Raw genomic sequence first — 23,969 nt, 5'->3', positions numbered from 1 at the left:
ATTAAAAAATTGGTAATAGAAGTACTCACTGACATGGAAATGTGTTAAGTGTATCACTGAGAGAGAAAAAATCAGGGTACAAAATATACATGACAATCGCATTAAAGTTCTATCCACACACAAGCATACACATGAGAAAAAAACAGAGTTCTGCAGATGACAGGATTTAAAGGGATTTTTTGCTCTTATTTTTCTGGAATGTGTATGTATCACTTTCATAATTTTTAAACCTTAAGTCACTGTATAAGGTCAATACTAAAATAAATATGAAGGCAACACAAATTAGAAAAAGTTAAGGTGCTCAAAATCGGTGCTAAAAAAACACACCCTGCTGATGTGCTTCCCAAACAGCACCAGGCAGGGCGGGTCTCCCTTAACTAGATGCCTAAGTTCCTCATTTCTGCAGACTTGCTGATAGCACCTGAGTAACCAAGGGAACCAAAGGTGTGGTCAGAAGGTAGGTACTCCCAATGTGCTGCAAACCCACTGGGTTCAGGAATTCCTGATTTTGTTGTTATTTCCTCATATCCTTTTATTCTGATTTCAACTTTTCCAAAGGCCATTTTTATCTAACAATTATACTGTACCGCTTACTTATAAAAATATATATATATATACATTTTAAATACTATGTTAAGAATTTGTTTTTTCTTCTCAAGCCAGGGAATTAATGAATTAACATTAGAAACACTCCCTATCTATCAATCTACTTGTGGAATTGGTTCAGAAACATTTTCCAGGCAATGGGAAACCTCTTCATTTGACAAGAAAAAAATGAGAAAGGGGAAGTTGACGCAAACATCAGGCCTCAACTATGAGTATATTTTATTTCACAGTTCTTGAATGGAAGTGGCTTACATTATGAAATACCCAAACATCCAAAAGCCTACAACTTAACATATCACACAGTAGTAGATAAAGCAATGTGGTCTTGAGCTGTGCCACCCAATGCTGGAGCCACTAGCCCCATGTGACTGAGATGTGCCATATGTGTAAAATACACACTGGACTTCAGAGTTACCATGAAAAAAAAAACAGTAAAAATCTCAATAATTTTATATTGATTACATGAAGTAATAATGTTTTTATACATTAGGTTATAAAATGTTACTAAAATTATGTTTACCTTTTTTTTTTTACTTTATTCATGTTAACTACTAGAAAATTACATACGTGATTCCCATTATAATTGTATTGGACACCACCACTGTAAAGAAACTGGGTATCAGGAAAAAAGTAAATGCTATTTCAGAGTACCCAACCATGGTAATCATGCTCCATTCAGGTGTGTGTTCTGACACTCTTGATTTTTACAAATACACACATACAGGCATTGCCATGTATCTTTATCCAAACATCAAGCAAACCCTGTATCGAATCCTACACTGAAAGTTTTCTGGTCATTGTTGTTGTTTTTTAATGGAGGCACTGGGGATTGAACCCAGGACCTCGTGCATGCTAAGCATGTGTTCTACCACTGAGCTACACACCCTCCCCTTTATCATATCCTACATAACCAACTTTGCAGCCTGCACTGTGATGGAGAAGCAAGTGCTATAATGTGATTTCTCACACTCAACAGCACCAGGAGGAGGGAGGGAGCTGGATGCGAAAAGGGCCAAAGCAGAAATCCCACATGGTAACAAGTACAAGCTGAAAGGCCAAAAGGGGAGCCAGGGGCTCTTCCTGAGAAGCTCAGAACCAGCACAAGAAATCTAAATAAAACACAGGGTCCATCCAAGGGTAAACACTACTCAAATCCAAAGGGGCTTTACAATTACGAAATTGCAGGTTCTGGTTTTGTATGGCAAAACTAAAACAAAATACACATATTTATTAGGAATTATCATCAGAGGGAACAGGACAAATTTATCGATGAAATTTTTCCAAGCCAAACAGAAAGTCGGCAAACAACTTAGACAATTTATAAACAGTTGGTCTTAATCCAACACTAACATGCTAATTTTAAAATACATCCAACTGAAAAGACCAGAGTGGTCCTAACATCTACTTGGGATCTCTTTCATACAGTCATTACACAACTCGTCCATCTTCCCTCCTCACCTTCTTATGCAAGTTCTGCAATCATCATCAGTGTTTACATAGGTTTCTGAAACTACCCAATTCCTCCAGCAAATATTTAATTCTCTCGTAGCTACCGATCAAACTATAAACAAGACAGCATTTTTATATAACGTGTTTAGTAATGAGAAAGTAGAATGCTGACGTCAACAGCATGCAGAATCTGTAAACCAAAAACACCAGACACGGTGAGGCCTCTCAGAAATCAACCCCCAATAAAATAGAAATTTTTTTCTCACTGCTCACTTTTTGATCCAGTTTATATCCAAGTCCCTCCACACATGTGGTAGTTCAATCAACTTCTAAAACGTGCCTGAATCAGTCTGCAGGTTCCCAGGACTAGACAGAGCTGGTGGTCTCAGCTATGACTACCCAGGCCGTGAGCTGTCACCTGTACACTCTTGATAACAATGATGAAAAGTACTTGCAAAGGGAACTATATTCAATACCTTGTAATAACCTTTAATGAAAAAGAATATGAAAACAAACATATGTATGTCTATGCATGACTGGGACACTGTGCTGTACAACAGAAATTGACAAATTATAACTGACTGTACTTCAATTAAAAAATAAATAAATAAATTTTTTTTAATGATGAAAAGTACTAACTATCAAGCCTTCTCTTTTTCTCAGTTTAGTAAGAGCTTAATATTTTAGCTTCTGTACCGATAGTCTCAAAGAAAATGGAATAAGCCAACCATTTGTCTAGCTTTCTGAACCTGCCACAATGGTCCAAGCACTGAGATGGAAATGGGAGCACGTGTGAAGCAATCTACCATCTAACTGGACAGACTGGGACAACTAGTGAATTACAGAAACACAGAATAATTATCAAACACTGTATGAGCGCTCAGAGAAATAGAAACTCAATAGGGCTTGAAACGGTCAAAAATGACTTTTGGGAGGTGGGATTAGGGGTCAGCCTTGAAGGATAGAGAGTCCTGAGCAGGGGGCCACCACAGAGTCCAGAGGTAGGCATAAAAACAACCTAACCCGGGCACTGTGGGTTCAGAGGAAGACCCTTCACAAGGTCATCGAAGTCTCTGAAGTCCAGCAACTGCAACATGGCTTTGTGACACAGGAGCTTCTGGGCAGGTGATGAAAACAGGAAGAGTCCACCCCTGGATAATCTCAAGACAGGAGATCAAGAAACTAATGTGCTAATCCAAGTATAAGGATCTTGGCAAGTGGGATGATGGAAACAACAAGGAGAAAAGGGGTTGGATAGAGGGAGAAATTTCAAAGGAAAAAAAAAAGAGTCTAAGACTTGGTGTCAAAAATGACCTCTGGGAAAACATGAATGTTCCCCCTTCAAAAATAAGTAAGGAAATGGACTTGACAAGGCAAGTAATGAACAAGGTTTGGACATGCTGAATTTGAGATGGTGTTGGCATGCACATTCGACAAGCACACCAAAAACTGAGAGCAGCTCTGTGAAAGAACAGAGCAGAGAAAGATCTGTGTATTGAACTACAGAAACGGTAACTGAAACTCTGGGAGCTGGGAGACCGTTTACTTTGCAGGTATCCCTAGACAGAACTGTCTTCCCCTCACCTCCCTCATCATTAGTAAATATTACTTTTAAGAATGAAAGACATACACTTTAATGATGATGGCTTAAGGGAAAAAAAAACTGCATACAGAAAATAAAAAGAATGAAAGAAAAACACAAAAATGTTCACAGTGTGTCATTAGGTAGAGGATCAAGAATACTTTCTTCCAAATTTTTATAATTTCCCAAGTTTCACTTATTTAATCTTTAAATAGTAACATACTTATTCTATTAGAAAATAAAAACTACTTTTAAAAAGGAATAATTCCCTCTAAGCTTTTTTAAAAGTTCTTATAACTTACAGTACACCAAGTGAATTTATTTCACTGTGTATAAATTAAAAGTAAATAAATAAAAATATCATTGACAAAACATTTTACATCCACCATACTGAATACATTTAGTTTCAACAAGGCAAAGTGAGAGAATGTTTACCAGTAGGAGTACAAATTCTTGCAGCTTTTCAATTTGCCAATATCTATCAAAATTTAAAAAATGGACAATCTTATGCACTGTGCCCCACAATTTTACTGCTAGAAACTTACTTATGGGTATTCTCTCAAAGGTGTATACAAAAAATTTCACTGCAGTATTATTTATAATAGCAAACAAAATTTTTTTATAATAGCAAAAAATTTTAACCAAAATGCCCATCAAGCTTTGGGATGTGGTAGATGGTAGGAGGAAAGGAGAGAAAAAAAAAAGGAATGCTTACTATTTGTGCTTAGTCTTACTACTTAAATTGCTGAATACTTGAGAAAGAGTGAAGGAACAGGTCTTCAATTTCTTTACCCCTAGGCTTTACACCTGTGACCCTGACCAAGAACTCCAACAGCAGTAGGCACTCAAATGTTCGCAGATAAAAGTCAAAAGTACGTAAAGGAAAATGAAAATATTTACCCCATACCTTGTAATTAGTATAATTAGTATAAGTGGCAAGACCGTGCCTGCTTATTTTCTAGTTTAATCTACTTATGTGGAATTTGGCCTTAAAGTCCATTACCTTATCATTAGCATTAACCTAACAATTATTCCCAGGATGGCATTTAGACAGTTGCTGACATGTACAAAGGGCAAAGGCAAGCACAAATGAGTTCTACCACTAAAGGACTGTCAGCACAACTCTGTCACAAAACGCAGAACAAGAGAGATCATGTTCCAGACGCACCTAACTGCTGGGACGCAGACCTGTCCATACGCTTTCCGTTACAAGCCGCCGAGCTACATTTCCTGGTGCTGCCGAAGTCCAAGCTCAAAACCACATGTGGAGTCCCGGGTAGCGGAGTCAAGACCTAGCTAGAGAAAAACAAACGGTAAATCAAAATAAAAAGTAACAATAAACCTAGCAAGAGGCACTTGGAATGAAAGCAGTCTACTCCTCACAGGGCCAAGCCCAGTCCTGAACTCCCTCTCTTCTTTCCTCTGAAGGAGCATCTCCAAGGCCCCAGTCTATCCCTGGGCAGGATCACCAACTGCACTGCCAGACCCTTAAAAATTAACTCTCCGTTTGCACAAAATATTCTGAAAGACAGAATTTTAGAAAACTGGGAAAAAGCAATTCTGCACGCAGTTGGGCTTTCTTGAAAGTTTTTTAAATTCCATGTTCCCTAGCACAGGGCCTCAATTTTTAAAAGCTTTTTAAGGATTTTAGTTCACACTCTGTGCCCAGGCATTGTACTACACGTTGTACGAGCAACATTTCATCTTCCCAACAACCCTTGAGAACTCCTGGGCCATTTTACTAAGAAAACCCAGGATGGGTGAGGCCTCCTGGTCAAGGTCCTGGGGCATATAAGAGATGTGGCAGGACAGGGGGCAGAGCCCATCAGGATGGTGACAAGAACTCTCACCTTTCATTATCACTCTACACTGCCTTCAATGCTGCTGGTAGAATTAACTGAAGGTACCGTATTTGTGGGGAAAACAGAAAAGAAGACTTAATTACTCAAAAATCACCTTCTTTTAAAGCCTCTCAAAAAATGTATTAATACATTGGGAGGGTGAGTCCATAAAAGCTGGACTGCATTCTATTTTTTAAGCTTGGTTTTCAGTAGGTACACAGATGTCCATCTTATTGTTTATTAAATGAATATGTCTTATACACTCTTGTACCTAGGTATGCATTTCACAATAAAAACCCAAAGCCTGATTCAGACAATGTCTCTGGACGCACCAGTTACGAGCCTGGCCCTCTATTATAAAGAAAACACATGAGATGACTACAGTTTAGCCAGATACCAACGAGTTCTTCATCGGGGAAATTTAGGCTGTGAATCTTTCAATTCCACCGTTTGTTCTAGGACAAGCTGCATCACCATTCACAGACTGCTCTGAGGTAAATAAGCACACAAATGCCATTAGAGTTGTATCAGTCCAGCCCTCAATGAGCCTCCAGTGATCTTGCAGTTTAAATAAACACTTGTCTTCAGCTGTTTGAGACAAAAAAATTTACTTACTTTAAATAATTAGACTATGAAGAGAGAAATTATGTTTTTCTCTTTCTAAAGTATATTTTGTATGCAAAGCAAAAAAAGGGGGTAATTTATTTCCCCAAATAAAATCTTCATAACCATAAATCCATTTTAAGCTATGTTTATTAAAAATTTACAAAGTCAAAAAGGAGGCACAAAGGTGACATCCATCAATGAAGATTTCCATTATTCCATTAGGAATAATGGAAAAAACATGTAAAACAGTAACAAGAAAAGCTTTAAAAGAATGTCTCATTTTTGGTGAAACTGAAATTATATATTTTATACTTTGAGAAATACAAGTTGCACAATATGTATGGTATAATCCCACTTCTATTAAGTGTATTTTTACAGAACATATTTGTGGATACTTTGAAAAGGGTTAGAAAGGATAAACATCAAACTGCCTTGAAGTGTAGGGGGTATAAGAGGTTGTATGACTTTCAAAGTGTGCTTTATCCAAGTCTGACAAGTTAGAATTATCTTCCAGTATACATATGCTTCTTTTATAAATACTTTAAAATAAAAAAAATTTTTAAAGGTTCCAGGAGGGCAAAGTTGCAAATTAACAAAATATCATTTTAGACTAATCACAGAAAAAGTCTGAAAGTAAACGTTCTATGACTCTATGAATATTTATTTTTGCAAAGTATTTTTTTAAGTGGATTGGTAAGATGAGTGTTTGGAAGGACTCACTTTCTACTCCAATGAACTATCAGTGACCAAAACACAGAACTGGGTCAGAAGTTCTAATATGGGGAAATGCAAGTATACTTATTTTAAGAAAGGAATCTTTGAGAAAGGAATTAAGCAGGAAGATTCACTTAACAAAAACAAGACTAAGTTATCAAGTGAGCATCCTTGAACTTCTGTCACAGCACCAGTGGCACACCACACCACACCCCTCCCCTCTCCAGGTTCCATGTACTCTAGAAACAAAAAAACCTGCCCTTTGCACACAAGGCTACACGGCTGAGATCAAAGCTCAGGCCTGTGGGAGCACTTCCGAGGAAACGTCATTTGGAGCACAATGACGCGCCACCTGACTTTCCCCGGATAAAGGCCACTCCAAACTCACAAGAAACTGTTCACAGTGCTTCTCTTATTTCTTAATTGGGCAAAAGTACTACATGCTGTGGTTTCCAGACTTTGATTTCCTAGAGAAAAAACATTCACCAAAAAATGTAGGGAGAAATAATACAGAATTGTCCTTTTTGTATTTTACCATTTCCTTAAAAAGGGATGTTAACATTTTAGAAGCAGGAAAACTATAACCCCAGGGCCAATACCCTTCACAGGTCAGAAACTCTGAGCAGCCCAATCATATCAATTCAGCAGATGCCAGAAAGGCTGATAAAACACCTACTCACGATTTACAAAAGAAAAACTAAGCCTCATCAATTAAAATTAAAATGATAACTTGCTGAATATGACAAAGAATATCTTCTGAAAATAAGGGCAAACACAAAATACCATATACTCTTTATGCTTTTGCATTTAGTTTGTATTTTTTTTAAAGGACTTACAAAAGAAGCACATTGTATGTACCTGAAAATCTAAATGAAATGAGCAATTTTTTAGGAAAATTATTTTTTGAGATCCTGAACAAGTAACAATAAATGAATAGGGAAAAGTAGAAAAAGCAAAGAATTATGCTTGAGAATGGTGCCAGACTCAGACAAACTCATGGGCCAGGTATTTCCTAACCTTCCTGGAAAGAAATGGGAAATGGTTAATCTTCCAGTTTCTTCTGGAAAAACTGACAAGCTAACACAGCACAAGAGAAGAAAACTGTATGTGAAGCATACTTGCCATTCCCAGATTTTTTTTTAATTTTTGTAAATGGGACATGCAAAGAATGACACCTGGTTTCAATCTTTTTCTTTGATCCATGCGTCTATGTTCTCGTTGTGAACACTGAAGTGCCTTTTTTTCAGTAGGTTTGGTTTTTTTAACCAAATTAAGGACCTTAACCCTTTGCCAGGTTGTAACATTAGCCCCAGAAAAAGTAAAAGACTACTTTTTCCATTTTGTTTATACTAGTTGAAATAAAGGACTTTTTTTTTATCTCTCTGAAGTCAAATCTAGTATGCTTCTTTAATTTTTCCTTACTTTCATGCTTAGAAAGTCCCTCCACATTCCAAGATCAGAGAAATACCATCATTTTCAGCTGTATGTTTTTAGTTAAAATCATTCTAATATATTTAACAGCCAACTCTTTAGAAATGCGTATCAAATAAAATCACTGTTCTAGAAAATAACTGGACAAGTATAATTATACTAATTTTAGTTGTAGAACAAGTTCAATATTTAAGGACTAGTTAAGTAAATTATGGCAGTAAAACACTTTATGATATAATACTATAAAGCCATTTTATAGCATACTATTTGATGACATGGGAAAATAGTCATGATCTGTTACTGCGTGGGGGGAAATAAAGGGCAGAACATCTCCATTTTTATATAAAAACAACACTTATTTGGTAAGCCGGGAAGTCTAGACACTTACCTAACTATTAAGAGAGAGCCTCCCTGAGTGTCAGGCTGCAGGTGATGTCTTATTTCTTTATGCTTTTTTGTTTTACAAATTACTAACGAACATGTGTTGCATTTGTGATTAAAAAAGACTTAAAATTCATAAATACATACGCAAAACAAATCACTAAAAACTTTTGCCCACATGCTTACGTTGCAACTGTCTTTCAAAAAAACCAAGATGCCTTTCCTTCACTTATTTAAACCCATATTACAAATGGAATAATAAATACTTAATTCAAGAAAAATGGGGCTTTTACCAGTCTACCTAATTGCCTGAGGATCTGAGGAGTAATGCCTGATTTATACTCCTGGCAAAATGACCAAATTACAGCCATGATCACTGGTAACAGTAACTCAAACTCAGCTAACACAATGGCTCCATTTTCCCTAACAGACGGTGCTTCAGTGTGTGAATCAGCACTTTGCGCTCAACCAAGCCTGTTGCATGTACACTAACCTAAAGGTCCTAAAACCTTTCCAAAAGGTCTAGGAGTGATCACAGTTAGATAATGATCAGATTAAAATTCAAGGGGTAAAAATTTTGAACTCAAAACGAGAGAAGGCCTGGAGATGACCATGCCCGAGTCCCAGAGAGGCTGCCTCTCCCCAGCTGTGCTCCCGTGTCTGGCCCAGCGCCCTGCTCCAGCACCCTGCCCCAAGATGGTGCCCAACCAAGATGCGTGGGAGAACAAACACAAAGTGTTTAGAAATCCCACAGAAATCCCAATCCTCCGAGGAGGGGAAGCAGAGACTCACACCCAGCGGGAGGCAGCAAGAGAACCAGAACCCAGACCAGACTCACTTCTCCTTAGAAACTAAGGAGAGGAAGAAAACGCCAGGATTGCACAGAGGGCGCTTAGTGCCTCCTCCATACAGAGTGCTGCCCTCATTAAGTCCCCTCCCACAACCTTAAGGAGTTAACATGACTAATGAGCCCATTTTAAAGTCTAGTTAGGACAAGTGTTTCTAGAGACCTGGAATACAAAGGGAAGCCCATTTTTCTGGAAAAAGCCTAAAGGATATAATTAGAGCCACAAAAGGCTATTATTATAGAAGTATAATGCAAAAGTCTAAAATTTTATATTTTAATAATACTCAAGCAAACGTAAGGAATTACAGCACAAGAGCTCCAGCAACCCAAAAGAGACATTATATACGCCTAAAGAGGCAAGCACTAAACACCAAAAGTACCCAAATTTAAAACTTGAGAGGAAAGCCTGAAAATGACACCCAGCCTCCCTTTCTGGATGCTTATAGTAAGAGCACCCAACTTCTGGACATACCACTTAGAGCTCCCATTTGCTGGGACCACAATGTTGAAAAATCTTCAAGTTCAAATTTTACTTTTTAATTCAGCGGATTATCCCAAGAGCACTTAAACAGAAAAGGAGATCTGAAACCTAAAAAATATTTTTAAAAAATCATGTTCTGATAGATTATTCATCTTTAAGAAAAACATTTCCTTTGAAAAATGGAATTTTTACTTTGAAAACTAAACCCCAAGAAAAATGATCTACAAATAAAAAACTTACATCTTGAATACATCATAAAATAAAATTACAAGATAAAATGGGCAAAATATTTGTACCATTTATTAAAGTGCTAATATCCTGAATATAAAAAGAACTGTGATAAATCACCAGGGAAAAGATGAACACAAGACTAGCAAATTGGTAAAGGAAATGAATAAGCTAAAGAAAATATAAATGACAAAAAAAAACCCGTCATTAAAAGGTGCTTAAACTCATCTGTTATCAAAGAAAAGCAAAATAAACACGATTCTATTCTTCACCCAAATTGGTTTAAAAAAATAAGAAAAAAAAGTTTAAATATAACAATAATTCCCTAACCTGGATGGAAGCATCTGGCACGTATGTTACATAAGGGTCAAAGCCTTAAAAACCCAAGTGCTATCGCTTCCAAAAATGTAGTCTGAAGGGAAAAAAAAATCAGAAAAATGCATATAGATTTCTGTACAAGGCTGTTCACCATTGTATTACGTTCTTCAGAGCAAAACAAAAAAAATAAGGCTCATAAGCTAAGTGCCGAACAATAGAAGGATTTGTCACATAAAACTTGATGCATTCAGCACAAATGAGCTCTTAAAAAGCATGGGTTAAGGGACTATTTAATGATTTAGTCATAAGCCTAACACACATTGCTAAGTGAAAAAACAGGTTTAAAACGCCTCTGTATGATCTCTATTTTGAAACACATACAAATATACATATATGTGTACACATTTTACTTTCAAACAAACCAGAAAAAAAGAATAGTCATTGAGTAAAATAAGCTATTTTGACTGAGTTTTCACCACAACCCAAAGATTCCTTAATATCTATAAGACACACCACCAGCCCCATTTCTAGATCTTTTCCCACTAATTATCTTAATTCTAACCAATTGCTTCATATACTTCAATAACAATTCTAACTTCCAGCTTCAGTGTTCTCTACATCATAATCCCTAAAATTGCTGTAAATTTCCTGCACAGTCTCAAATCACCCTTTTTCCTATAGCAAAAAGGCAAAAGACACAAAAATCCTGGAGAAATAAGACACTCCTCAAGGACCCTGTTCTACCCGTACACTCTGTACAGACCAGAAACAACTAAACACACCCAGGAGGAAGTCAAAAGCAAACATCATTTCTTGGGAGAATGATATCAGTGAACACATTAAATTAGGAAAAAGTGCACAAACAGACCTCTCTAATGCATTCTTCACCAAAGTGACTTAATGCTTCACACGTGAGGGTCTCACAGCACACTGAGTTAACTATACAGTCTTCAAAAGCGGTAAATATCTACATTTTAGGTCATTTATAGCAATGGTTCTCAACCCTGGCTGCACACTGGCATCACCTGGGGGATTCTTTAAAACCCCTAAGTTTAGGCTGCACTCTGACCAACTGCCCCTCAGCCTGTGGGATGAGACCAGGCAGCAGTTTAAGCACCCCAGGTGATTCAAAATTGCTGTCAAGGTTGAGGACCACTGACTTGAAGCACGGTTTTTTCAAACATCAGATAATGACCCACCAAAGTGAGCAGAAAAATCAATTTAGTGGGCTGGGGCCAACAATTTTTTTTAAAATAAATAAATAAATAAAAGAATGGAACGGATCAGACTAGAGCGGGATGGAAGAAAACACTAGAATGCACTGTTTGATCCTAGTGAGACCAGAAGGAAGGGGGCAGGGCACAACCATTCAAAGAATGACACAGCAGTTGAAGGGTCAAACCCAGTAGACCTTGAGCTTCACCATACGCTCACTGTAATTTATCAGCACGGAAGACAGCACTCCCACAGGTGCCATGAATGACAGTCTGAGGTTGACCATAAAAGGTCGAAAAGTGGGTGGTGGCCCAATTCCTGGGAATCCCAGCCCCTTCCCCAAAGTAGTGGGAATAATCTTCCCACTTGTTGGCATAAGAAATTACCAAGCCTTTTAAAGCTAGCAACCCCGCACCTCATGGTTGCTCTTTCTTGCCTTAGGAGACAGCCCACACTCCGTCTGTGAAGCGTGTATTCACTTTTTCTTTAACCACTCCCACAGCTCGTGGACCATCGCACTTTCCCAGACGACCCCACGCTCCTAGGCCGCGGCCTCTCGCCTCTCAAGATGGCCCACATGCTGCCTATGGAGGGCATATCTCCTAGGCTTCTCGTGCTTTCTCTGGCCTTTGGAGACAGTCTGCACTCTGCTTATGGAGTGTGCATCTCTCTGAATAAATCTACATTTACTCAATTATGACTTGCTCTTGAATTCTTTCCTGTGCAAAGCTAAGGACCCTCACTTGTCGGGGTGTGTCCAGGGTCTAACCTGAGACCTGGGACATGACCATCCTCTCATGCCCCATTTTTCCTGTATCACTACTGCAGATAAACAGTCTTATGAAAATTTTCAGTTAAAAATATGTAACTCTTGGCAATACTACCCAGATTGATCTACAGATTCAATGTAATCACTATCAAAATCCCATCTGCCTTTTTGGCAAAAATTGACAAACTGATCCTAAAATTCAAATGGAAATGCAAAAGACCTAAAAGAGCCAAAACAATCTTGAAAAAGAATAAAACTGGAGGACTCACATTTTACAATCTCAAAACTTAATACAATGCTGTGGTAATTAAGTACTGGTATATGGACAGACATACAAATCAACAGAATAAAATTGAGAATCCAGAAGTAAACTTTAACATTTGTCAGGTGATTTCTGATAAGGTGCCAGAACAATTCAATGGGAGAAAGAACAGCCTTTTTAAAAAATAGTGCTGAAATCCCACTCCTGGGCATATAACCGGCGGAAACTCGTAATTTGAAAAGATAGATGCACCCCAATGTTCACAGCAGCACTATTTACAATAGCCAAGACACGGAAACAACCTAAATGTCACGGATAGATGACTGGATAAAGAATTTGTGTGCGTGTGTGTGTGTGTGTGTGTGCGTGCATACACACACACACACACACACACACACACACACACACACACACACACACAGGAATACTACTCAGCCATAAAAAAAGAATAAAATAATGCCATTTGGTGCAACATGGAGGAAACTGGAGATCATCATTCTAAGTGAAACAAGCCAGAAAGAGAAAGAAAAATACCATATGATATCACTTATATGTGGAATCTAAAAAAATACACAAATGAACTTATTTACAAAACAGAAACAGACTCACATACATAGAAAACAAACTTATGGTTATGGTGGGGGAAGGGGTAAATTGGGAGTCTGCAGATACTAAGTACTGCATATAAAATAGACAAACAAGTTTATACTGTACAGCACAGGGAACTATGTTCATTATCTTGTAGTCACCTATAATGAAAAAGAATACGAAAACGAATATATGTATGTATATGTATGACTGAAACATGCTGTATACCAGAAATTGACATTGTAAACTGACTATACTTCAATTAAAAAAAAAATAGTGCTGAGACAACTGGAAATTCACATGTAAATGAATGAAGTTGGACACCGACCTCACACCATATACAAAAAGAAGCTCAAAATGGATCAAAGACCCCAATCTATGAGATAAGCTACAAAACACTTAGAAGAAAACACAGAAGTAAATATTTGTGACCTTAGATTAGGCAAAGGTTTCTTAGATATAACAACAAAAGTACAAGCAACAAAAGAAAAAAGCTATATAGGGCTTGATTAAAAATAAAAACTTCTGAGTTTCAGAGGACACCAGCAAGAAAATGAAAAGACAATGCATAAAATGAGAAACATTATTTGCAAATTATAGATCAGAAAAGGAACTCATATACAGAATATATTAGGAAATCTTACAACTCAACAATGAAAAGACAACCCAATTTTAAAATGGGCAAAGGATTTGAATAGACAGACATTTCAACAAGCACATGAAAAGATGCTCCACAGAGTTAGGAAAATGCAAATAAAAGCCACAATGAGATACCACTTCATACCCACTGGGATGGCTATACTCAAAGACAGACAATAACACATGTGGAAAAATTGAAACCATCGCACATTTTGATGCCAAAAGTTTGGCAGTTCCTCAAAATAGGAAACACAAAATCACCATATGACCCAGTAATTCCACTCCTTGATATTTACTCAAGAAAATTAAATACATGATCACACAAAAATGTATACATGAGTATTCTCAGCAGCATTTTTCGTAATAGTTAAATCTAAAAACAACTCAAATGTCCATGAAATGATTAGTGGATAAACAAAACGTGGCACTGATGCTTGCAGCAATGTGGATGAATCATAAAAACATGCTAAGTAAAAAGCACATCACAAAAGACCACATATTGTGATTCCATTTCTATGAAATGTCCAGATAAGGCAAACCCACAGAAATAGAGTGCAGATTAGTGGTTGCCAAGGCCTTGGGGGGAGGGAAGAATGTGGAATAACTGCTAACAGGCACGGGGGTTCTTTTCTGGATGATAAAAATGTCCTGAAATTAGACATGAAGATGAAGATGAACAATGAAGATGGCTGCACAACTCTAAAAACAACTAAAGCATACCTTTAAAGGGTAGACTTTATGGTGTGTGCATTATATCTCAATAAAGCTTTTTTTGTAAGGTTATTCTGTCAAGAGCCTCTTTCCTGTTATCCCCAGAGAACGTCATGTGGTTCCCTTCCCATATGATACTATGAATAAATAACTTTCCTAACTCGAAGGTCTTACTTTGGAGCAATGTATTTCATGACCAGATCACAAAATCACTTTGGGTGTCACAACTGATTTTTTTCAAGCAATAGAAATAGAATACACAGCATATAATGTCTTTGTGAAACTTTTTTTTTTTTGAGATACATACATACATACAGAGATGTATATATGTCAATGAAAAGTGAGTTAGTCAAAACAAAGTCTGGAAAATTATTTTAGGAGTTGACTGATACCTATTTAAAGAAACAAAACAGTAAGCACAAGATCTCAGATTTGAAAACAGAAATTTTAACAAAGTTGAAGCCACTTTGGAGCATGCATCCCCCTGGGCACTGAACACCAGAAAAAGTGAACTGGACCCCATGTCTGGTTTTGGTGGTCAAGTGAAGCAATAAAAGACGTCCCAACTCAATTACTTTCCAGGGCTTCCGAGAGGGTTCGGAGGAGCCTCCTGCTCCCAGGACGTTCAGGATCCCTGCTGGATGCAGGGCCCCAACTCACACTGGGTGTCAAGAAGCAGGCAGGAAAAGGAGAACTCAACAGAGAGGGCAAAATCGATACTGCTAATATATTCGGTGTATCTTCACGGGGATGAAGGAATAAAGGAAGAGAACAAGAACCCACAAAACTCTGACGGAGAGAACATTTTCAAAGACAGCAGGTCTGAATCCCTGACACAAAAGTTGCTAACAGCACACAGTACAACAACATGGCTGGAAAACAGAGGCCCTGAGGATGAACCTGAAGGAAAGATGTAACTTGTATAATTCCTTCCAGCAAGAAAGTTGAGGCCATCCTTAAATCAGCAGGGAAACCGAATTTGGAGAAATACCACAAAAACAGAGATAGATGCTACCAAGAATTTTCTTGTGGTACACAAAATTCCACAATGTCAAGGTAACAAACTTTGTTCATTCAAAACATTATGTATGATACTGTAATTTAGTTTTTAAAAAAAGACATTGAAAATAGGATACTACTTTAGTATCATTAAAGATTATACACAAGAACACATTCTAATAAATATTGAAAATAAGAAGGACCACTATCACATTTAAACCTATTCTGTAAGTACTCTGCAATTTATTAAGAAAAAGTATTTAAGAAGAAAAATAATTATCATTTGCAGCTATTATGACTGCCTGTGTAAGAAACTCAAAAGAGAATCAACTGAAAAATAAGAAGAGTTTGGCTAGGCACTATACCAAACACAGGGCTATTTTATTTTCCCTGTGGACACACAAAATGACCCTGTCTCCCAGCCCCTCTGCATCTAGGATAAGGCCAACAGACTGGGGGAAGAAATACTACTACTTCCAAGCTTGGCCCATAAAAAAATCCTCCACACACAAAATTCCATGGCAAACTCAGAGGCCAGATTTTTAAGTCAGTTCTGCTGTAAGATGGTAGGAGCCTAGATCCTGGACTCACCAGTTAGAGGAGAACCACCAGAAAAATGTGAGCAAGAAACAACTTTGGTTAGTACACAGACTTCAGCTAGCATTAACTAAGCTGAATAATATAGGTGGTCAGTTATAAGATACACAGACTAAATGCAATATACTTTCTTTATACTTGCTTTATACCAATTAGGAAATAGTATATTTGGAAGAAGGGAGGAGGAGGGAAATCACCTCACTCTAAATAGCAAATATTTTTAAATAAAGAGCAATAAGTAAGTACTCTGTAGACCATATTAAAGAGAATCTAGAAAAATGAGAGCTATTAAACATCTACATGAACCAAAAGATCTGTTTACGAAAAGAACAATTCAATACTATAAAGATGAATAGTCTCCCCAAATTAACATATATTTAATGAAACTGCCCATTAAGTTATTTTGAAACCCTAAGGTAAAAAATACTGTGAAAAAAATTATGTAGGCAATATTACACAGTAAAGCCTACTATAAAGTGATTATTAGGATGAAAATAGCAAGGTCATGGCTAAAGAATACAGATAAATGTCCCATGACAGATCTAAGGATTCAGCATATGATCATGGTGTCATTTTAAGTTAATAAGGATGAATTAATGAGTAAATGATGCTGGAATTAATGTAGAAGGAAAAAAACCCTCACTTCATACCATACTCTAATCTATATATTAATTATACCTGAATGTAAAAAAAGAACTAAGAAAACATAGGTGAGTATTTATAAAATCTTGGGGCAGAGAAGGCATGGGAAAGATTGACAGATTTGAATTCAAAGCATAGAAAAAAAAACATTTGCAATCTACGACCAAAAAAATACAAAAACTGTATTTTTTTTACTATGCTAAGTCATTTTATTTTTATTTTATTAACACCTTTATTGTGGTAAAAAAAAATTGCAAATCTTAAAGATAGCATATTTCTCAAGCAGAGTGAAAGCAGGATCAAACACATGTCTAGCAGCATCAACTTTACTCAAAGGAAGAAAGGAGGAAAAATGTTTCATGTTAAACCAAGCACTGATATTTCTGGAATAGTATATAAACTTCACATTACTTTCAGGTAAAACTTAAAAGTGTCGTGCTTATTATACTCCTTAACACTTCAAAATATGCATATATTCCTCCATACCATACTTTTGTGAAATAATTTGTGAAGGAATGTCTTCATATAGAAAGAGCCCTTGATAATAAAGTGTGAACTCAAAATCATTTCAGCACTGATCACATAATTACTATTCAGGAGGGATAAGCAAACTTTTTCTGTAACGAGCCAGACAGCAAATATCTTAGGCTTGTGGGTCTTATGGTCTCTTGAATGGACATGGCTATGTTTTAAGAAAATTGATATACAAAAACAGTGCTGGCAGTTCCCCAACCAGCAGCATCCCCATCACCTGGGAACTAGCTCAGAAATGCAGATTACCACGCCCCATCCCAGACCTTAGGAATGAGAAACCCTCAAGTTTAAGATCTATCATGTTAGATGAGGAAGAGGTTGTACCCTCAACCATGTGACGTGCCTTCGGAGACAGCAAAGGATTTTAGCCAACACTGCAAAACGGACAAGAAAGCCAAACCAAATTGGAGACTGAAATTCCAACTAGAGCCGAATGTATGAGAAACAGTGTTTCCAGCAGCGCTTTTTATCAGAAAGAGCAGGAGAAGACCATCCACTTGGTCAGTAATACCAAGACCTCTGTGATGAAGTCTTGGTCCAGAACTAAAATGTTAATGCAGGTTTAATTAAAGGACGCTGGGGCAGGTATGTATTCCGTTGAACAAAGGGAAACCATCTCCAAGGAAGACTGTGTTTAAGAAAAGATGCATGTGTGAGGGTGGGGGGTTGTGGAAGGTCCTTGAAGGAACAAACGGGGGAACAACTAACAGGAGGAACAAAGAACCCAAGCTGGGGTGCAGAGAGGAAAACACTGAGCCTGGAATGAACAGGCCAGGTAAGAGGAGACAGGACAAAGTGAGGAGGGTCTGCCCTCCTTAAGCCTCAGCACATACCCTCCCTGCTGCTCCAGAATTTCCTACAATGCACATCTCTACAAGGTCACTCCCCTTCTGGGAATTTCTTGGTGGTCCTCTAGACAAAATTCAAGACCCACAATACAGTGTTAAAAGGACCTTTAACCTCTGTACACCCTTTCCACCTATCATATCCTCAGCCTCCCTCCAACCACCCTGATACACTCACCCCCTCTCACAAGCCTCTCCACCTCTGCTGATGCCGTTCCCACCTCCCCCAACCCCACTTGGAGCCTGACAATCAGGCCAGCCAGGGGCCAAATTCTGACTCGGGTATTTGGTAGCACTATGATCTTGGGCAAGGAGTTAACCACCACCAACTTCAGCATCCTCAGTAATAAAATGGGAATAATAGTAATACCTATTTCCACAGGGCTGCTGTGATTAAACAACGTGAGTGAACACAGAAGGTGCTAGGCAAGCACCTGGCACCCAACAAATGCTAGTTTCTCTGGCCCCTTCTATGCCAACAGAAGCTAAGAGACACTTTGCTGCAGGCAAGACTTGGGAACAGCATTCTATCATTGAGGGCCTCAAGGTTTACTGGAGCATTAAGAGCAGAATTCAAGGCCCACGGGTTACCTTAGAAAAGTTAACCAAGCCCCAGTTCCTTCATGATAAAATGTACACTAGAGCCACCTTGGCTGCCAGCTGTTGGGACTCGCAATAAGGACCTCAAGCTCTCAGCACAGAACAGCTGCCCATTGGCCCATCATTACTGCAAAGGTTCTATCACATGGGGCTCACTGGCTAGTCTTTCCTGGGTGTCCTCTAGTGCTTGGAGAGGCTCCTGGAGAGAAGCACATCTTTCAAACTGCTCTCATGTCCAACCTAGAAGATGCAAAGATTCAACTCTGATTTACATGCATATAAATGAGAGAGGTGGCCACCCATCTGGGTGAGTCTCCACCAGGTACTTACTGAGACAACCCAGGGCAACTGACACAAGGAGACTGAAGAATCACCTGCTCTGGAAAAATATGCAGAAAGAACCCATGAATGAAGGCTTTCTGGACCGCAGACCAGAAAAGGTCACAGTTTGGGGCAACCAGGCAAGCCGAGCTCCAGTGCAACCCTGACTTCACTGAAGGAGGAAATTGAAGAATTCGTCAAGGCTGCAGAGAAACAGTGATGAAGGAAGAACTGGAGTCAAGACCATAGCCAACAGGAAGAGTCTGCAAGCTGCACTGTGAAGTTGCTGAAAAGTTCACGGGCAGTGAGAATACTTGATTTAAGTTCCAAGTATGATCCTTTGTGAGAGTATACACTGCCCACTACTGCATCCATTACACTTGAACAGATAATTCTGTATGGAGTGTGTATGCAAACCATGTCTACCACACTTACTGGGATTTAGGGACTTTTCAAGGGTCATTTTTGATGAATCCAGGTTTTTGCTTTTTGTGCTGCCTTTAGATTCTAGTCCTGCATATCACAAAAAATGATGTAAAGCAAGAGATGGTTACAAAAAAATAAGCAGGTGGAATTCTCCTTCATGGGATAAATTTTCAAGGAGGGCCTTAGAGGCCACCTAGATCTTAGGCAGAGGCCTTCTTGCCTCAGGTCAGAGGAGAGAATTAAGACAAAGGACAACGAGATGTTCCCAAGAAGATTTACACTGTCATGGAGGAAGATCTCCTCAAAACATCCACCCCTTTCTTTATCACTGCATTTAGTTGCATCAGGTTGGTTTGGCAACTTAACACGCTCTAAACTGCAACCTGGGCAGCCACTGTTGTTCTAGGTACGCAGGTGAGAAACCCTGACACTGCCCTCAACCCTCTTTCTCACCCTCCACATCTGGTCCATCAGCAATCTCCTCAGCCCCACCTCACATCCGATCACCTCTCACTACAACCCCAACTCCGCTCCATCACCCTGGTCAGACCCGCCCTTTTCATCCCTGCACTAGCTGGCTGCCCTGCAGGCCTACCCTGCTCTCCCTGCCTTCACTCTATTCTCACACAGCAACAACCAGCATGTCCCTATCCCTCTATTTAAAACCCTCCAATGGCTCCCACCCCTTCCCCTGACAAAGTAAAATCTACAGGCCTTACTGGGTGCCACACCATGATTTAATTACCATTGTCTTTCTGACCTGAAAACCACTCTCTCTTCCCCCTGCCTCAGGGCCTTTGCATCTGCAGTTTCCTCCACTGGGAATGCTCTCCCCGCAGATATTCAAATGACTCACTTCACATCTTCACTCAAAGATGACTCAGAGCTTCCTGTTCCACCTTTCCTAATATTTCAGTTCCTACCCCAATACTTAATATCCCCAATCCTTCCAGATTCTTCTTCAGAGCACAAAGGCTCACTGTCTGCCTCCACACTAGAGTGTGAGCTTTGTGTGGGCAGGAAAAATCCATGCAGCATCTGAAGCACCAAGAACACTGCCAGGCACACAGTCAGCAGATAAATGTATTAAATGTGGAGAGGTCTGTGAAAAGCATAAGCTGCAAGGAGACATCAATTATTGGAGAGTTGGAGAGCTAACAATCTACAACTGGTGACAAAATAATAGGCTAGAAATAGCAAAGCCCGCGAGAATTTTCTCTTTTGAAGAGAATGCCAAAAAGGGCACAAAGGACCAGTTTAAACTCCTCGTAGTAACTCACAGCTTAACCTGGTGCAGGACTGCTCCCCAGCAAAAGAATGAAAGAAAGCCCAGACTCGAGGCCCTCTGAGGAGAAAATAACTGGAAGAACAGCAGGGAGTGAAAATGAATTAATGAGGTGACCTGACACTGGGTAGACACTAGTGCGCTGGGAATTTTTAGGCAAGGCCTGGACACAGGTCAGAGAAGGACGGCAAAATGTTTAAATTAAAAAAGCCTAAGAGGATTAAATAAAACTACGTTCTTAAAAAGCTTTCATTTACAAGTACAAAGCACTATATAATTGCAAATTATGACTCTGACTTTTAATTCCCTTTAATGGGAAAATTCTTTAAGCCACCAGTGGTGCCAGAAGTGAGTCCCCAAATGGATCCCAGGTTTGTCTCTGTAGACACTCAAGAGGCTGGCAATAGCCAATTTAAGATTTCCAAAATTCAATCAACCAGACCGTAGGCTACTTGAGGGCCAAAGACAGGGCTTTATTCAACAGCGATGTGATCAACAGCATCGGTGGGCAAATTAGCGGATGTACTGATGGAAGACTACACAAGTCTGTTTCTGGTACATCTAACTCTTTTCTGCAACGCTAAGTCCACTAACTTCTGCTACACAAACGAGGTAGGCAGCGTGGCATGAAACCTAGCAAAACCCTCTCCAATATTCCAGCCAGGTACTTTCATAAGCAGTTTTGAAACATATTAACAGACATTAAAACTCAACTGACTGTGCTATAGTCAGAAAACACAACTGCCACCCAACCATCTGCAGGGTGGGGTGGAGGGGGTGGGTACTAATATGAAAAGTTCTTGTAATACCTAGCTTCTTTAAATAAATAAATAAACAAATCACTCCCTACTCCAAGCAAAAAAACCAAAAGAGAAACACCCTGGTATTCAAAGAAAGAAGCAGGTCACCGTTTAGGCAAAGGAAAGAGTCTAGAAAGCAGATAACTCACGTTCAGGCTGTCCGGTGAAGCAGTCATTGGGGCACACCCACTCGCCTCTTTCTAACTAGCAGGTGTGCCATGAGGGCTTACACTGTGCACACCCACTGCTGCTTTTAAAAGGCGGCTGCCCAAAAGCTATTAAATTTTGGATGAGTGAAAAGAGATCTGTAGTGACAGGTTCACAAGTGACCCTGATAGAGACAACCATAACCCAGGAGCGAATTCAGAATTTCTGAGCTGAAAGGCCCTCACCAGGCTCAAACACCTTTTAGGAGCCAGGTGGGCAAAGCCACATGCAAAGGTGAAAAGGCCGGTACAGACAACTGGAAGGGCGAGGCCTCAGCCCAACAGCATTCAAGCGCAAAAACATAAAAATTAAAATGTTCCCACCCCTGATTCTAGCCTCTGGCTTTAGAGAGGAAGAAACCAGGTGAGGGAAGTCACATGCCAATTTATGACAGCTCAAGCCAGACAACCAGACTGCCGGCCATGTCCTCACCACATCTCTAGCCTCCTCTGCACACAGAGGTCCAAATATCAGCCGGGACAGCACCTTCCCCTCCCGTCTCTTGGCCCTGCAAGACTAAAAGTAGCAACCATTGCTAAAACCTCAGACCCAGAAATCCCACAAGGGTGACTTTCTTCCACCTGCAGTTGCCCTCATTCATCCTCTGCACTGACAATCAAGAATTTCCCAGCAGTCATGCTTGAACCCCCCCAGCCTATACGCCAATGCCTGTCAGCTACCCATCCAAAGGGACATCGAGAGTCAAAGGAGAAAATTCTGCGCCCATAAACTAGTCACACTCGTAAATGTCAATTTCTCTTTCCAGCAAGGTGGCAACAAGGGGGACCTGCGACCCCCTGGGGACAGGCCAGAGAGAAAAGCCCTGGGGTCGGAGCAGCAGCTCCTAAAATGACTTGGCGCAGCCACTGAACGCGAGAAGAAAACAAAACTGTAAAGGAACCCCCTCCGCCGCCCCTTTCGATGGCCCTGAATTCCGGGGGAAACGCGGATGCCCGCGCGTATCTCCTGCGGAAGGCCGACCGGACAGCGACCCCAGGCCGCGTGGGCGGAGGGCCCGGGAGGAGGCGGCGGCGGCCAGGTCCCGGGGGACCCCCACTTACCTCCCCGCCGCGCGGCCTGAGGGCCCGGGCGCGCTGCGGCTCCAGCGGCCGGCAGAGGTGGGGGCCCAAGGGAACGGCGGGAGCTGGGGGTCGCAGGGCATCCACGGGCCCCGCAGCCACGGTGGCCCGCGGGTGCGGGGACCCGGGAGACCGGCCGGGGTGTGGGGGGCGCAGGCCGCGCCGCGGGGCCGGTGACAGCGCTTGGGGGCCGTGCCTGGCCGGCCTCGTGGGCACCGCGGGCCCCTCGCGGCCTGGCCAGGCAGGTGCGACCCGCGGGGCCGGGCGGCGAGCACGGCAGCCCGGCTCTCACCTGGCTGCAGGGCGCCCGGCTCCGGTCCTGCCGCTGCGCCTCGGCTCCGCAGTGCCCGCCGCCGCCTCCGGTGCCCGAGACAGCCGCCTGCAAAATGGCGCCGCGGAGGGGCGGGCCGGGGGCGGGGAGCCGAGGAGACGCCCGCCCCAGCGCCGGCCCGGGACCCACCTCCCTCTCGGCGCTCGACCCCCGCCCTCGGGCCTCCCCCACGGGAGGCCCCCCCCCCCCCGCCCCACGCAGCGGCCGGCGAGCCGCTCGGCCCCCAGGCGCTCCCCCCACCCCGTCGTGCTCCGCGCCCCGCCACGCTCCTGCTATTCCCCGCCCCCTGCGTAGAAATCGCCCCTCTGCTCGTGCCTTCCAGTCACACCTGCTCCCGGGGACCCACCTGGAACGCAGAGCGCTCGCCCGACATCTCCCCCTCCCGGTACCCGCTTTCTGCCCTATTTACCCAGCCTGACACTAAGCCCTGGCGTCTCTCGGTTGAGATACGCGGCATCTTGGGCTCACTGGGGTGGATGTCTTAAGGCACTATCACCGTTTCTTCAGTCAGTCATGCTGTCAGGTTTTGGTTTTGTTGTTGTTGTTTGTTTGTTTTTTTAACTTACTGGAGAAGAGGTCCTCATTACATTATGCAGACACGGTGATTTAGAGCGAGGCTTCTTACATTTCCCTGG

General features: G+C 40.9%; 1 protein-coding gene across 5 annotated transcripts in view; it reads right to left on the bottom strand.

Annotated features, from left to right (window-relative positions):
- Positions 1–23,445, bottom strand: part of SLC23A2 (solute carrier family 23 member 2) — a 112,047-nt gene extending 88,602 nt beyond the window's left edge. Inside the window, exons 1-2 of one of the 5 annotated variants that reach the window (XM_032461873.1) lie at positions 23,296–23,445; positions 4,806–4,933 (exon numbers count right to left, since the gene is read on the bottom strand). The gene's annotated coding sequence lies outside the window, so the exon portion shown is untranslated. The other 4 variants (XM_032461874.1, XM_032461875.1, XM_032461877.1 and 1 more) reach the window with 4 other exon arrangements.
- Positions 23,446–23,969: the final 524 nt, after the last annotated feature.

Source organism: Camelus ferus, chromosome 19 (genome assembly GCF_009834535.1).
Source record: "Camelus ferus isolate YT-003-E chromosome 19, BCGSAC_Cfer_1.0, whole genome shotgun sequence".
NCBI classification, from domain to species: Eukaryota; Metazoa; Chordata; class Mammalia; order Artiodactyla; family Camelidae; genus Camelus; species Camelus ferus.
The sequence above is the reverse complement of the archived record's forward strand: the minus strand, read 5'-3'. Positions and strand labels throughout refer to the sequence as shown.